A 16,081-nucleotide genomic window follows, 5' to 3' on the forward strand; every position below is an offset into this window, starting at 1 on the left:
ACCAGGCCCTGCGCTTCTGGCCGAGGCCATCTTCACCAAACCAGGCCCTGTGCTGCTTGCTGTGGCCATGTACAACACACCAGGCCCTGTGCTGGTTCCTGAGGCCATCTTCAACAATCCAGGGCCTGTGCTGTTGGATAAATGCCAAACTGAGCCTTTGGGTTAGGGTATTATGCAAACATGCAGGTATGGTTATAGGATTGTCTTCGTAACTTCAGGTACTTGCCACCTAATCACTTGAATCCATAAATTGAGACATTGTGCTGGGGCCAGCAGCTTACGGCCATACCACCCTGAGCACGCCCGACCTCGTCTGATCTCGCAAGCTAAGCAGGGCTGGGCTTGGTTAGTACTTGGATGGGAGACTGCCTGGGAATACCTGGTGCTGTAAGCCTTTCCTTTTCATGTCATTGAACCGCTTTTGAAACAGAGAAGGGGTGTATTAAAAGACCAAAAGCATCTGCCCATTAATGAGGGCACATTAACAACACTGCTTTTGGCTCTTTTCCAATGTCTTGTGCTGCTAGCTGATGCCACCTACACCACACCAGGGCCTGAGTGACCGGCTGGGGCCACTTACACCACACCAGTGCCTGTGGCTGCTGGCTGAGGCCACTTACACCACACCAGTGCCTGTGGCTTCTGGCTGAGGCCACTTACACCACACCAGGGCCTGTGGCTGCTGGCTGAGGCCACTTACACCACACCAGGGCCTGTGGCTCTTGCTCAGGCCACTCACATCACACCAGGCCCTGCGCTTCTGGCTGAGGCCATCTTCACCAAACCAGGCCCTGTGGCTCTTGCTCAGGCCACTTACACCACACCAGGGCCTTATTTGCTATTGAGGCCACTTACACCACACCAGGGCCTGTGGCTCTGGCTTAGGCCACTTACACCACACCAGGGCCTGTGGCACTTGCTCAGGCCACTTACACCACACCAGGGCCTGTGGCTCTTGCTCAGGCCACTTACACCACACCAGGGCCTGTGGCACTGGCTGAGGCCACTTAGACCACACCAGGGCCTGTGGCTGCTGGCTGAGGCCACTTACAACACACCAGGGCCTGTGGCTGCTGGCTGAGGCCACTTACACCAAACCAGGGCCTGTGGCTCTTGCTCAGGCCACTTACACCACACCAGGGCCTGTGGCTGCTGGCTGAGGCCACTTACAACACACCAGGGCCTGTGGCTGCTGGCTGAGGCCACTTACACCAAACCAGGGCCTGTGGCTCTTGCTCAGGCCACTTACACCACACCAGGGCCTGTGGCTGCTGGCTGAGGCCACCTACACCACACCAGGGCCTGTGGCTGCTGGCTGAGGCCACTTACACCACACAAGGGCCTGTGGCTCTTGCTCAGGCCACTCACATCACACCAGGCCCTGTGCTTCTGGCCGAGGCCATCTTCACCAAACCAGGCCCTGTGCTGCTTGCTGTGGCCATGTACAACACACCAGGCCCTGTGCTGGTTCCTGAGGCCATCTTCAACAATCCAGGGCCTGTGCTGTTGGATAAATGCCAAACTGAGCCTTTGGGTTAGGGTATTATGCAAACATGCAGGTATGGTTATAGGATTGTCTTCGTAACTTCAGGTACTTGCCACCTAATCACTTGAATCCATAAATTGAGACATTGTGCTAGGGCCAGCAGCTTACGGCCATACCACCCTGAGCACGCCCGACCTCGTCTGATCTCGGAAGCTAAGCAGGGCTGGGCTTGGTTAGTACTTGGATGGGAGAATACCTGGTCCTGTAAGCCTTTCATTTTCATGTCATTGAACCGCTTTTGATCCAGAGAAGGGGTGTATTAAAAGACCAAAAGCAGCTGCCCATTAATGAGGGCACATTAACGACACTGCTTTTGGCTCTTTTCCAATGTCTTGTGCTGCTAGCTGATGCCACCTACACCACACCAGGGCCTGAGTGACCGGCTGGGGCCACTTACACCACATCAGGGCCTGTGGCTCTGGCTGAGGCCACTTACACCACACCAGGGCCTGTGGCTGCTGGCTGAGGCAACCTACACCACACCAGGGCCTTAGTTGCTATTGAGGCCAATTACACCACACCAGGGTCTGTGGCTCTTGCTCAGGCCACTTACACCACACCAGGGCCTGTGGCACTGGCTGAGGCCACTTACACCACACCAGGGCCTGTGGCTGCTGGCTGAGGCCACCTACACCACACCAGGGCCTGTGGCTGCTGGCTGAGGCCACTTACACCACACAAGGGCCTGTGGCTGCTGGCTGAGGCCACCTACACCACACCAGGGCCTGTGGCTGCTGGCTGAGGCCACTTACACCACACCAGGGCCTGTGGCTCTTGCTCAGGCCACTCACATCACACCAGGCCCTGCGCTTCTGGCCGAGGCCATCTTCACCAAACCAGGCCCTGTGGCTCTTGCTCAGGCCACTTACACCACACCAGGGCCTTATTTGCTATTGAGGCCAATTACACCACACCAGGGTCTGTGGCTCTTGCTCAGGCCACTTACACCACACCAGGGCCTGTGGCACTGGCTGAGGCCACTTACACCACACCAGGGCCTGTGGCTGCTGGCTGAGGCCACCTACACCACACCAGGGCCTGTGGCTGCTGACTGAGGCGACTTACACCACACCAGGGCCCTTTTGCTGCTGGCTGAGGCCACTTACACCACACCAGTGCCTGTGGCTTCTGGCTGAGGCGACTTACACCACACCAGGGCCTGTGGCTGCTGGCTGAGGCCACTTACACCACACCAGGGCCTGTGGCTCTTGCTCAGGCCACTCACATCACACCAGGCCCTGCGCTTCTGGCCGAGGCCATCTTCACCAAACCAGGCCCTGTGGCTCTTGCTCAGGCCACTTACACCACACCAGGGCCTTATTTGCTATTGAGGCCAATTACACCACACCAGGGCCTGTGGCTCTTGCTCAGGCCACTCACATCACACCAGGCCCTGCGCTTCTGGCCGAGGCCATCTTCACCAAACCAGGCCCTGTGCTGCTTGCTGTGGCCATGTACAACACACCAGGCCCTGTGCTGGTTCCTGAGGCCATCTTCAACAATCCAGGGCCTGTGCTGTTGGATAAATGCCAAACTGAGCCTTTGGGTTAGGTTATTATGCAAACATGCAGGTATGGTTATAGGATTGTCTTCGTAACTTCAGGTACTTGCCACCTAATCACTTGAATCCATAAATTGAGACATTGTGCCGGGGCCAGCAGCTTACGGCCATACCACCCTGAGCACGCCCGACCTCGTCTGATCTCGGAAGCTAAGCAGGGCTGGGCTTGGTTAGTACTTGGATGGGAGACTGCCTGGGAATACCTGGTGCTGTAAGCCTTTCATTTTCATGTCATTGAACCGCTTTTGATCCAGAGAAGGGGTGTATTAAAAGACCAAAAGCAGCTGCCCATTAATGAGGGCACATTAACGACACTGCTTTTGGCTCTTTTCCAATGTCTTGTGCTGCTAGCTGATGCCACCTACACCACACCAGGGCCTGAGTGACCGGCTGGGGCCACTTACACCACATCAGGGCCTGTGGCTCTGGCTGAGGCCACTTACACCACACCAGGGCCTGTGGCTGCTGGCTGAGGCCAGTTACACCACACCAGAGCCTGTGGCTGCTGGCTGAAGCCACTTACCCCACACCAGGGCCTTAGTTGCTATTGAGGCCACTTACACCACACCAGGGCCTGTGGCTCTTGCTCAGGCCACTTACACCACACCAGGGCCCTTTTGCTGCTGGCTGAGGCCACTTACACCACACCAGTGCCTGTGGCTTCTGGCTGAGGCCACTTACACCACACCAGTGCCTGTGGCTTCTGGCTGAGGCGACTTACACCACACCAGGGCCTGTGGCTGCTGGCTGAGGCCACTTACACCACACCAGGGCCTGTGGCTGCTGGCTGAGGCCACCTACACCACACCAGGGCCTGTGGCTGCTGGCTGAGGCCACTTACACCACACCAGGGCCTTAGTTGCTATTGAGGCCAATTACACCACACCAGGGTCTGTGGCTCTTGCTCAGGCCACTTACACCACACCAGGGCCTGTGGCACTGGCTGAGGCCACTTACACCACACCAGGGCCTGTGGCTGCTGGCTGAGGCCACCTACACCACACCAGGGCCTGTGGCTGCTGGCTGAGGCCACTTACACCACACCAGGGCCTTAGTTGCTATTGAGGCCAATTACACCACACCAGGGTCTGTGGCTCTTGCTCAGGCCACTTACACCACACCAGGGCCTGTGGCACTGGCTGAGGCCACTTACACCACACCAGGGCCTGTGGCTGCTGGCTGAGGCCACTTACACCACACAAGGGCCTGTGGCTGCTGGCTGAGGCCACCTACACCACACCAGGGCCTGTGGCTGCTGGCTGAGGCCACTTACAACACACCAGGGCCTGTGGCTGCTGGCTGAGGCCACCTACACCACACCAGGGCCTTAGTTGCTATTGAGGCCAATTACACCACACCAGGGTCTGTGGCTCTTGCTCAGGCCACTTACACCACACCAGGGCCTGTGGCACTGGCTGAGGCCACTTACACCACACCAGGGCCTGTGGCTGCTGGCTGAGGCCACTTACACCACACAAGGGCCTGTGGCTGCTGGCTGAGGCCACCTACACCACACCAGGGCCTGTGGCTGCTGGCTGAGACCACTTACACCACACCAGGGCCTGTGGCTCTTGCTCAGGCCACTTACACCACACCAGGGCCTGTGGCTCTTGCTCAGGCCACTTACACCACACCAGTGCCTGTGGCTTCTGGCTGAGGCGACTTACACCACACCAGGGCCTGTGGCTGCTGGCTGAGGCCACTTACACCACACCAGGGCCTGTGGCTCTTGCTCAGGCCACTCACATCACACCAGGCCCTGCGCTTCTGGCCGAGGCCATCTTCACCAAACCAGGCCCTGTGCTGCTTGCTGTGGCCATGTACAACACACCAGGCCCTGTGCTGGTTCCTGAGGCCATCTTCAACAATCCAGGGCCTGAGTGACCGGCTGGGGCCACTTACACCACATCAGGGCCTGTGGCTGCTGGCTGAGGCCACTTACACCACACCAGGGCCTGTGGCTGCTGGCTGAGGCCACCTACACCACACCAGGGCCTTAGTTGCTATTGAGGCCAATTACACCACACCAGGGTCTGTGGCTCTTGCTCAGGCCACTCATATCACACCAGGCCCTGTGCTTCTGGCCGAGGCCATCTTCACCAAACCAGGCCCTGTGCTGCTTGCTGTGGCCATGTACAATACACCAGGCCCTGTGCTGGTTCCTGAGGCCATCTTCAACAATCCAGGGCCTGTGCTGTTGGATAAATGCCAAACTGAGCCTTTGGGTTAGGGTATTATGCAAACATGCAGGTATGGTTATAGGATTGTCTTCGTAACTTCAGGTACTTGCCACCTAATCACTTGAATCCATAAATTGAGACATTGTGCTGGCGCCAGCAGCTTACGGCCAGCAGCTTACGGCCATACCACCCTGAGCACGCCCGACCTCGTCTGATCTCGGAAGCTAAGCAGGGCTGGGCTTGGTTAGTACTTGGATGGGAGACTGCCTGGGAATACCTGGTGCTGTAAGCCTTTCATTTTCATGTCATTGAACCGCTTTTGATCCAGAGAAGGGGTGTATTAAAAGACCAAAAGCATCTGCCCATTAATGAGGGCTTATTAACGACATTGCTTTTGGCTCTTTTCCAATGTCTTGTGCTGCTAGCTGATGCAACCTACACCACACAAGGGCCTGAGTGACCGGCTGGGGCCACTTACACCACATCAGGGCCTGTGGCTCTGGCTGAGGCCACTTACACCACACCAGGGCCTGTGGCTGCTGGCTGAGGCCACTTACACCACACCAGGGCCTGTGGCTGCTGGCTGAGGCCACCTACACCACACCAGGGCATTAGTTGCTATTGAGGCCAATTACACCACACCAGGGTCTGTGGCTCTTGCTCAGGCCACTTACACCACACCAGGGCCTGTGGCACTGGCTGAGGCCACTTACACCACATCAGGGCCTGTGGCTGCTGGCTGAGGCCACTTACACCACACCAGGGCCTGTGGCTGCTGGCTGAGGCCACTTACACCACACCAGGACCTGTGGCTGCTGGCTGAGGCCACCTACACCACACCAGGGCCTGTGGCTGCTGACTGAGGCGACTTACACCACACCAGGGCCCTTTTGCTGCTGGCTGAGGCCACTTACACCACACCAGGGCCTGTGGCTGCTGGCTGAGGCCACTTACACCACACCAGGGCCTGTGGCTCTTGCTCAGGCCACTCACATCACACCAGGCCCTGCGCTTCTGGCCGAGGCCATCTTCACCAAACCAGGCCCTGTGCTGCTTGCTGTGGCCATCTTCAACAATCCAGGGCCTGTGCTGTTGGATAAATGCCAAACTGAGCCTTTGGGTTAGGGTATTATGCAAACATGCAGGTATGGTTATAGGATTGTCTTCGTAACTTCAGGTACTTGCCACCTAATCACTTGAATCCATAAATTGAGACATTGTGCTGGGGCCAGCATCTTACGGCCATACCACCCTGAGCACGCCCGACCTCGTCTGATCTCGGAAGCTAAGCAGGGCTGGGCTTGGTTAGTACTTGGATGGGAGACTGCCTGGGAATACCTGGTGCTGTAAGCCTTTCCTTTTCATGTCATTGAACCGCTTTTGATCCAGAGAAGGGGTGTATTAAAAGACCAAAAGCATCTGCCCATTAATGAGGGCACATTAACAACACTGCTTTTGGCTCTTTTCCAATGTCTTGTGCTGCTAGCTGATGCCACCTACACCACACCAGGGCCTGAGTGACCGGCTGGGGCCACTTACACCACATCAGGGCCTGTGGCTCTGGCTGAGGCCACTTACACCACACCAGGGCCTGTGGCTGCTGGCTGAGGCCAGTTACACCACACCAGAGCCTGTGGCTGCTGGCTGAAGCCACTTACACCACACCAGGGCCTTAGTTGCTATTGAGGCCACTTACACCACACCAGGGCCTGTGGCTGCTGGCTGAGGCCACCTACACCACACCAGGGCCTGTGGCTGCTGGCTGAGGCGACTTACACCACACCAGGGCCCTTTTGCTGCTGGCTGAGGCCACTTACACCACACCAGTGCCTGTGGCTTCTGGCTGAGGCGACTTACACCACACCAGGGCCTGTGGCTGCTGGCTGAGGCCACTTACACCACACCAGGGCCTGTGGCTCTTGCTCAGGCCACTCACATCACACCAGGCCCTGCGCTTCTGGCTGAGGCCATCTTCACCAAACCAGGCCCTGTGGCTCTTGCTCAGGCCACTTACACCACACCAGGGCCTGTGGCTGCTGGCTGAGGCCACCTACACCACACCAGGGCATTAGTTGCTATTGAGGCCAATTACACCACACCAGGGTCTGTGGCTCTTGCTCAGGCCACTTACACCACACCAGGGCCTGTGGCACTGGCTGAGGCCACTTACACCACACCAGGGCCTGTGGCTGCTGGCTGAGGCCACTTACACCACACCAGGGCCTGTGGCTGCTGGCTGAGGCCACTTACACCACACCAGGGCCTGTGGCTGCTGGCTGAGGCCACCTACACCACACCAGGGCCTGTGGCTGCTGACTGAGGCGACTTACACCACACCAGGGCCCTTTTGCTGCTGGCTGAGGCCACCTACACCCCACCAGGGCCTGTGGCTGCTGGCTGAGGCGACTTACACCACACCAGGGCCTGTGGCTCTTGCTCAGGCCACTCATATCACACCAGGCCCTGTGCTTCTGGCTGAGGCCACTTACACCACACCAGGGCCTGTGGCTGCTGGCTGAGGCCAGTTACACCACACCAGAGCTTGTGGCTGCTGGCTGAAGCCACTTACACCACACCAGGGCCTTAGTTGCTATTGAGGCCAATTACACCACACCAGGGTCTGTGGCTCTTGCTCAGGCCACTTACACCACACCAGGGCCTGTGGCACTGGCTGAGGCGACTTACACCACACCAGGGCCTGTGGCTGCTGGCTGAGGCCACTTACACCACACCAGGGCCTGTGGCTGCTGGCTGAGGCCACCTACACCCCACCAGGGCCTGTGGCTGCTGGCTGAGGCGACTTACACCACACCAGGGCCCTTTTGCTGCTGGCTGAGGCCACTTACACCACACCAGTGCCTGTGGCTTCTGGCTGAGGCGACTTACACCACACCAGGCCCTGCGCTTCTGGCCGAGGCCATCTTCACCAAACCTGGCCCTCTGCTGCTAGCTGTGGCCATGTACAACACACCAGGCCCTGTGCTGGTTCCTGAGGCCACTTACACCACACCAGTGCCTGTGGCTTCTGGCTGAGGCGACTTACACCACACCAGGGCCTGTGGCTGCTGGCTGAGGCCACTTACACCACACCAGGGCCTGTGGCTCTTGCTCAGGCCACTCACATCACACCAGGCCCTGCGCTTCTGGCCGAGGCCATCTTCACCAAACCAGGCCCTGTGGCTCTTGCTCAGGCCACTTACACCACACCAGGGCCTTATTTGCTATTGAGGCCACTTACACCACACCAGGGCCTGTGGCTCTGGCTTAGGCCACTTACACCACACCAGGGGCTGTGGCACTGGCTGAGGCCACTTACACCACACCAGGGCCTGTGGCTGCTGGCTGAGGCCACCTACACCACACCAGGGCCTGTGGCTGCTGGCTGAGACCACTTACACCACACCAGGGCCTGTGGCTCTTGCTCAGGCCACTTACACCACACCAGGGCCTGTGGCTCTTGCTCAGGCCACTTACACCACACCAGGGCCTGTGGCTCTTGCTCAGGCCACTTACACCACACCAGGGCCTGTGGCTCTTGCTCAGGCCACTTACACCACACCAGGGCCTGTGGCTCTTGCTCAGGCCACTCATATCACGCCAGGCCCTGTGCTTCTGGCCGAGGCCATCTTCACCAAACCAGGCCCTGTGCTGCTTGCTGTGGCCATGTACAACACACCAGGCCCTGTGCTGGTTCCAGAGGCCATCTTCAACAATCCAGGGCCTGTGCTGTTGGATAAATGCCAAACTGAGCCTTTGGGTTAGGGTATTATGCAAACATGCAGGTATGGTTATAGGATTGTCTTCGTAACTTCAGGTACTTGCCACCTAATCACTTGAATCCATAAATTGAGACATTGTGCTGGGGCCAGCAGCTTACGGCCATACCACCCTGAGCACGCCCGACCTCGTCTGATCTCGGAAGCTAAGCAGGGCTGGGCTTGGTTAGTACTTGGATGGGAGACTGCCTGGGAATACCTGGTGCTGTAAGCCTTTCATTTTCATGTCATTGAACCGCTTTTGATCCAGAGAAGGGGTGTATTAAAAGACCAAAAGCATCTGCCCATTAATGAGGGCACATTAACGACATTGCTTTTGGCTCTTTTCCAATGTCTTGTGCTGCTAGCTGATGCAACCTACACCACACAAGGGCCTGAGTGACCGGCTGGGGCCACTTACACCACATCAGGGCCTGTGGCTCTGGCTGAGGCCACTTACACCACACCAGGGCCTGTGGCTGCTGGCTGAGGCCAGTTACACCACACCAGAGCCTGTGGCTGCTGGCTGAAGCCACTTACACCACACCAGGGCCTTAGTTGCTATTGAGGCCACTTACACCACACCAGGGCCTGTGGCTGCTGGCTGAGGCCACCTACACCACACCAGGGCCTGTGGCTGCTGGCTGAGGCGACTTACACCACACCAGGGCCCTTTTGCTGCTGGCTGAGGCCACTTACACCACACCAGTGCCTGTGGCTTCTGGCTGAGGCGACTTACACCACACCAGGGCCTGTGGCACTTGCTCAGGCCACTTACACCACACCAGGGCCTGTGGCTCTTGCTCAGGCCACTTACACCACACCAGGGCCTGTGGCACTGGCTGAGGCCACTTAGACCACACCAGGGCCTGTGGCTGCTGGCTGAGGCCACTTACAACACACCAGGGCCTGTGGCTGCTGGCTGAGGCCACTTACACCAAACCAGGGCCTGTGGCTCTTGCTCAGGCCACTTACACCACACCAGGGCCTGTGGCTGCTGGCTGAGGCCACTTACAACACACCAGGGCCTGTGGCTGCTGGCTGAGGCCACTTACACCAAACCAGGGCCTGTGGCTCTTGCTCAGGCCACTTACACCACACCAGGGCCTGTGGCTGCTGGCTGAGGCCACCTACACCACACCAGGGCCTGTGGCTGCTGGCTGAGGCCACTTACACCACACCAGGGCCTGTGGCTCTTGCTCAGGCCACTCACATCACACCAGGCCCTGTGCTTCTGGCCGAGGCCATCTTCACCAAACCAGGCCCTGTGCTGCTTGCTGTGGCCATGTACAACACACCAGGCCCTGTGCTGGTTCCTGAGGCCATCTTCAACAATCCAGGGCCTGTGCTGTTGGATAAATGCCAAACTGAGCCTTTGGGTTAGGGTATTATGCAAACATGCAGGTATGGTTATAGGATTGTCTTCGTAACTTCAGGTACTTGCCACCTAATCACTTGAATCCATAAATTGAGACATTGTGCTGGGGCCAGCAGCTTACGGCCATACCACCCTGAGCACGCCCGACCTCGTCTGATCTCGGAAGCTAAGCAGGGCTGGGCTTGGTTAGTACTTGGATGGGAGACTGCCTGGGAATACCTGGTGCTGTAAGCCTTTCATTTTCATGTCATTGAACCGCTTTTGATCCAGAGAAGGGGTGTATTAAAAGACCAAAAGCAGCTGCCCATTAATGAGGGCACATTAACGACACTGCTTTTGGCTCTTTTCCAATGTCTTGTGCTGCTAGCTGATGCCACCTACACCACACCAGGGCCTGAGTGACCGGCTGGGGCCACTTACACCACATCAGGGCCTGTGGCTCTGGCTGAGGCCACTTACACCACACCAGGGCCTGTGGCTGCTGGCTGAGGCCACCTACACCACACCAGGGCCTTAGTTGCTATTGAGGCCAATTACACCACACCAGGGTCTGTGGCTCTTGCTCAGGCCACTTACACCACACCAGGGCCTGTGGCACTGGCTGAGGCCACTTACACCACACCAGGGCCTGTGGCTGCTGGCTGAGGCCACCTACACCACACCAGGGCCTGTGGCTGCTGGCTGAGGCCACTTACACCACACAAGGGCCTGTGGCTGCTGGCTGAGGCCACCTACACCACACCAGGGCCTGTGGCTGCTGGCTGAGGCCACTTACACCACACCAGGGCCTGTGGCTCTTGCTCAGGCCACTCACATCACACCAGGCCCTGCGCTTCTGGCCGAGGCCATCTTCACCAAACCAGGCCCTGTGGCTCTTGCTCAGGCCACTTACACCACACCAGGGCCTTATTTGCTATTGAGGCCAATTACACCACACCAGGGTCTGTGGCTCTTGCTCAGGCCACTTACACCACACCAGGGCCTGTGGCACTGGCTGAGGCCACTTACACCACACCAGGGCCTGTGGCTGCTGGCTGAGGCCACTTACACCACACAAGGGCCTGTGGCTGCTGGCTGAGGCCACCTACACCACACCAGGGCCTGTGGCTGCTGGCTGAGACCACTTACACCACACCAGGGCCTGTGGCTCTTGCTCAGGCCACTTACACCACACCAGGGCCTGTGGCTCTTGCTCAGGCCACTTACACCACACCAGGGCCTGTGGCTCTTGCTCAGGCCACTTACACCACACCAGGGCCTGTGGCTCTTGCTCAGGCCACTCATATCACGCCAGGCCCTGTGCTTCTGGCCGAGGCCATCTTCACCAAACCAGGCCCTGTGCTGCTTGCTGTGGCCATGTACAACACACCAGGCCCTGTGCTGGTTCCTGAGGCCATCTTCAACAATCCAGGGCCTGTGCTGTTGGATAAATGCCAAACTGAGCCTTTGGGTTAGGGTATTATGCAAACATGCAGGTATGGTTATAGGATTGTCTTCGTAACTTCAGGTACTTGCCACCTAATCACTTGAATCCATAAATTGAGACATTGTGCTGGGGCCAGCAGCTTACGGCCATACCACCCTGAGCACGCCCGACCTCGTCTGATCTCGGAAGCTAAGCAGGGCTGGGCTTGGTTAGTACTTGGATGGGAGACTGCCTGGGAATACCTGGTGCTGTAAGCCTTTCATTTTCATGTCATTGAACCGCTTTTGATCCAGAGAAGGGGTGTATTAAAAGACCAAAAGCAGCTGCCCATTAATGAGGGCACATTAACGACATTGCTTTTGGCTCTTTTCCAATGTCTTGTGCTGCTAGCTGATGCAACCTACACCACACAAGGGCCTGAGTGACCGGCTGGGGCCACTTACACCACATCAGGGCCTGTGGCTCTGGCTGAGGCCACTTACACCACACCAGGGCCTGTGGCTGCTGGCTGAGGCCACCTACACCACACCAGGGCATTAGTTGCTATTGAGGCCAATTACACCACACCAGGGTCTGTGGCTCTTGCTCAGGCCACTTACACCACACCAGGGCCTGTGGCACTGGCTGAGGCCACTTACACCACACCAGGGCCTGTGGCTGCTGGCTGAGGCCACTTACACCACACAAGGGCCTGTGGCTGCTGGCTGAGGCCACCTACACCACACCAGGGCCTGTGGCTGCTGGCTGAGACCACTTACACCACACCAGGGCCTGTGGCTCTTGCTCAGGCCACTTACACCACACCAGGGCCTGTGGCTCTTGCTCAGGCCACTGACACCACACCAGGGCCTGTGGCTCTTGCTCAGGCCACTTACACCACACCAGGGCCTGTGGCTCTTGCTCAGGCCACTCATATCACGCCAGGCCCTGTGCTTCTGGCCGAGGCCATCTTCACCAAACCAGGCCCTGTGCTGCTTGCTGTGGCCATGTACAACACACCAGGCCCTGTGCTGGTTCCAGAGGCCATCTTCAACAATCCAGGGCCTGTGCTGTTGGATAAATGCCAAACTGAGCCTTTGGGTTAGGGTATTATGCAAACATGCAGGTATGGTTATAGGATTGTCTTCGTAACTTCAGGTACTTGCCACCTAATCACTTGAATCCATAAATTGAGACATTGTGCTGGGGCCAGCAGCTTACGGCCATACCACCCTGAGCACGCCCGACCTCGTCTGATCTCGGAAGCTAAGCAGGGCTGGGCTTGGTTAGTACTTGGATGGGAGACTGCCTGGGAATACCTGGTGCTGTAAGCCTTTCATTTTCATGTCATTGAACCGCTTTTGATCCAGAGAAGGGGTGTATTAAAAGACCAAAAGCATCTGCCCATTAATGAGGGCACATTAACGACATTGCTTTTGGCTCTTTTCCAATGTCTTGTGCTGCTAGCTGATGCAACCTACACCACACAAGGGCCTGAGTGACCGGCTGGGGCCACTTACACCACATCAGGGCCTGTGGCTCTGGCTGAGGCCACTTACACCACACCAGGGCCTGTGGCTGCTGGCTGAGGCCACTTACACCACACCAGGGCCTGTGGCTGCTGGCTGAGGCCACCTACACCACACCAGGGCATTAGTTGCTATTGAGGCCAATTACACCACACCAGGGTCTGTGGCTCTTGCTCAGGCCACTTACACCACACCAGGGCCTGTGGCACTGGCTGAGGCCACTTACACCACACCAGGGCCTGTGGCTGCTGGCTGAGGCCACTTACACCACACCAGGGCCTGTGGCTGCTGGCTGAGGCCACTTACACCACACCAGGGCCTGTGGCTGCTGGCTGAGGCCACCTACACCACACCAGGGCCTGTGGCTGTTGACTGAGGCGACTTACACCACACCAGGGCCCTTTTGCTGCTGGCTGAGGCCACTTACACCACACCAGTGCCTGTGGCTTCTGGCTGAGGCGACTTACACCACACCAGGGCCTGTGGCTGCTGGCTGAGGCCACTTACACCACACCAGGGCCTGTGGCTCTTGCTCAGGCCACTCACATCACACCAGGCCCTGCGCTTCTGGCCGAGGCCATCTTCACCAAACCAGGCCCTGTGCTGCTTGCTGTGGCCATCTTCAACAATCCAGGGCCTGTGCTGTTGGATAAATGCCAAACTGAGCCTTTGGGTTAGGGTATTATGCAAACATGCAGGTATGGTTATAGGATTGTCTTCGTAACTTCAGGTACTTGCCACCTAATCACTTGAATCCATAAATTGAGACATTGTGCTGGGGCCAGCATCTTACGGCCATACCACCCTGAGCACGCCCGACCTCGTCTGATCTCGTAAGCTAAGCAGGGCTGGGCTTGGTTAGTACTTGGATGGGAGACTGCCTGGGAATACCTGGTGCTGTAAGCCTTTCATTTTCATGTCATTGAACCGCTTTTGATCCAGAGAAGGGGTGTATTAAAAGACCAAAAGCAGCTCCCCATTAATGAGGGCACATTAACGACATTGCTTTTGGCTGTTTTCCAATGTCTTGTGCTGCTAGCTGATGCCACCTACACCACACCAGGGCCTGAGTGACCGGCTGGGGCCACTTACACCACATCAGGGCCTGTGGCTGCTGGCTGAGGCCACTTACACCACACCAGGGCCTGTGGCTGCTGGCTGAGGCCACCTACACCACACCAGGGCCTTAGTTGCTATTGAGGCCAATTACACCACACCAGGGCCTGTGGCACTTGCTCAGGCCACTTACACCACACCAGGGCCTGTGGCTTCTGGCTGAGGCCACCTACACCACACCAGGGCCTGTGGCTGCTGGCTGAGGCCACTTACAACACACCAGGGCCTGTGGCTCTTGCTCAGGCCACTTACACCACACCAGGGCCTGTGGCTCTTGCTCAGGCCACTTACACCACATCAGGGCCTGTGGCTCTGGCTGAGGCCACTTACACCACACCAGGGCCTGTGGCTGCTGGCTGAGGCCACTTACACCACACCAGGGCCTGTGGCTGCTGGCTGAGGCCACCTACACCACACCAGGGCATTAGTTGCTATTGAGGCCAATTACACCACACCAGGGTCTGTGGCTCTTGCTCAGGCCACTTACACCACACCAGGGCCTGTGGCACTGGCTGAGGCCACTTACACCACACCAGGGCCTGTGGCTGCTGGCTGAGGCCACTTACACCACACCAGGGCCTGTGGCTGCTGGCTGAGGCCACGTACACCACACCAGGGCCTGTGGCTGCTGGCTGAGGCCACCTACACCACACCAGGGCCTGTGGCTGCTGACTGAGGCGACTTACACCACACCAGGGCCCTTTTGCTGCTGGCTGAGGCCACTTACACCACACCAGTGCCTGTGGCTTCTGGCTGAGGCGACTTACACCACACCAGGGCCTGTGGCTGCTGGCTGAGGCCACTTACACCACACCAGGGCCTGTGGCTCTTGCTCAGGCCACTCACATCACACCAGGCCCTGTGCTTCTGGCCGAGGCCATCTTCACCAAACCAGGCCCTGTGCTGCTTGCTGTGGCCATGTACAACACACCAGGCCCTGTGCTGGTTCCTGAGGCCATCTTCAACAATCCAGGGCCTGTGCTGTTGGATAAATGCCAAACTGAGCCTTTGGGTTAGGGTATTATGCAAACATGCAGGTATGGTTATAGGATTGTCTTCGTAACTTCAGGTACTTGCCACCTAATCACTTGAATCCATAAATTGAGACATTGTGCTGGGGCCAGCAGCTTACGGCCATACCACCCTGAGCACGCCCGACCTCGTCTGATCTCGGAAGCTAAGCAGGGCTGGGCTTGGTTAGTACTTGGATGGGAGACTGCCTGGGAATACCTGGTGCTGTAAGCCTTTCCTTTTCATGTCATTGAACCGCTTTTGATCCAGAGAAGGGGTGTATTAAAAGACCAAAAGCATCTGCCCATTAATGAGGGCACATTAACAACACTGCTTTTGGCTCTTTTCCAATGTCTTGTGCTGCTAGCTGATGCCACCTACACCACACCAGGGCCTGAGTGACCGGCTGGGGCCACTTACACCACATCAGGGCCTGTGGCTCTGGCTGAGGCCACTTACACCACACCAGGGCCTGTGGCTGCTGGCTGAGGCCAGTTACACCACACCAGAGCCTGTGGCTGCTGGCTGAAGCCACTTACACCACACCAGGGCCTGTGGCTTCTGGCTGAGGCGACTTACACCACACCAGGGCCTGTGGCT

The 16,081-nt window shown here is 57.7% G+C and overlaps 8 non-coding genes and 3 pseudogenes across 8 annotated transcripts; all 11 read left to right on the forward strand.

Moving 5' to 3' along the window:
- Positions 1-275: 275 nt before the first annotated feature.
- Positions 276-394, forward strand: LOC146637073 (5S ribosomal RNA; annotated as a pseudogene).
- Positions 395-1,648: 1,254 nt separating this feature from the next.
- LOC146637074 (5S ribosomal RNA) lies at positions 1,649-1,757 on the forward strand (annotated as a pseudogene).
- Positions 1,758-3,206: 1,449 nt separating this feature from the next.
- Positions 3,207-3,325, forward strand: LOC146637075 (5S ribosomal RNA). Its single transcript, XR_014905725.1, has one exon. It is a non-coding gene; the product is annotated as a 5S ribosomal RNA (ribosomal RNA).
- Positions 3,326-5,460: 2,135 nt separating this feature from the next.
- LOC146637076 (5S ribosomal RNA) lies at positions 5,461-5,579 on the forward strand. Its single transcript, XR_014905727.1, has one exon. It is a non-coding gene; the product is annotated as a 5S ribosomal RNA (ribosomal RNA).
- Positions 5,580-6,521: 942 nt separating this feature from the next.
- Positions 6,522-6,640, forward strand: LOC146637077 (5S ribosomal RNA). Its single transcript, XR_014905603.1, has one exon. It is a non-coding gene; the product is annotated as a 5S ribosomal RNA (ribosomal RNA).
- A 2,518-nt stretch (positions 6,641-9,158) lies between these two features.
- Positions 9,159-9,277, forward strand: LOC146637078 (5S ribosomal RNA). The gene has a single exon (XR_014905728.1). It is a non-coding gene; the product is annotated as a 5S ribosomal RNA (ribosomal RNA).
- A 1,258-nt stretch (positions 9,278-10,535) lies between these two features.
- LOC146637079 (5S ribosomal RNA) lies at positions 10,536-10,654 on the forward strand. The gene has a single exon (XR_014905729.1). It is a non-coding gene; the product is annotated as a 5S ribosomal RNA (ribosomal RNA).
- A 1,330-nt stretch (positions 10,655-11,984) lies between these two features.
- On the forward strand, positions 11,985-12,103 carry LOC146637080 (5S ribosomal RNA). Its single transcript, XR_014905730.1, has one exon. It is a non-coding gene; the product is annotated as a 5S ribosomal RNA (ribosomal RNA).
- Positions 12,104-13,040: 937 nt separating this feature from the next.
- Positions 13,041-13,159, forward strand: LOC146637081 (5S ribosomal RNA). The gene has a single exon (XR_014905731.1). It is a non-coding gene; the product is annotated as a 5S ribosomal RNA (ribosomal RNA).
- Positions 13,160-14,141: 982 nt separating this feature from the next.
- LOC146637082 (5S ribosomal RNA) lies at positions 14,142-14,260 on the forward strand (annotated as a pseudogene).
- Positions 14,261-15,596: 1,336 nt separating this feature from the next.
- LOC146637083 (5S ribosomal RNA) lies at positions 15,597-15,715 on the forward strand. Its single transcript, XR_014905732.1, has one exon. It is a non-coding gene; the product is annotated as a 5S ribosomal RNA (ribosomal RNA).
- The last annotated feature ends 366 nt before the right edge of the window (positions 15,716-16,081 follow it).

The sequence above is a fragment of the Diplotaxodon limnothrissa genome, linkage group LG3 (genome assembly GCF_057381915.1).
Source record: "Diplotaxodon limnothrissa isolate DT_005_m linkage group LG3, D_limnothrissa_male_GT1.1, whole genome shotgun sequence".
In the NCBI taxonomy this organism is placed as follows: Eukaryota; Metazoa; Chordata; class Actinopteri; order Cichliformes; family Cichlidae; genus Diplotaxodon; species Diplotaxodon limnothrissa.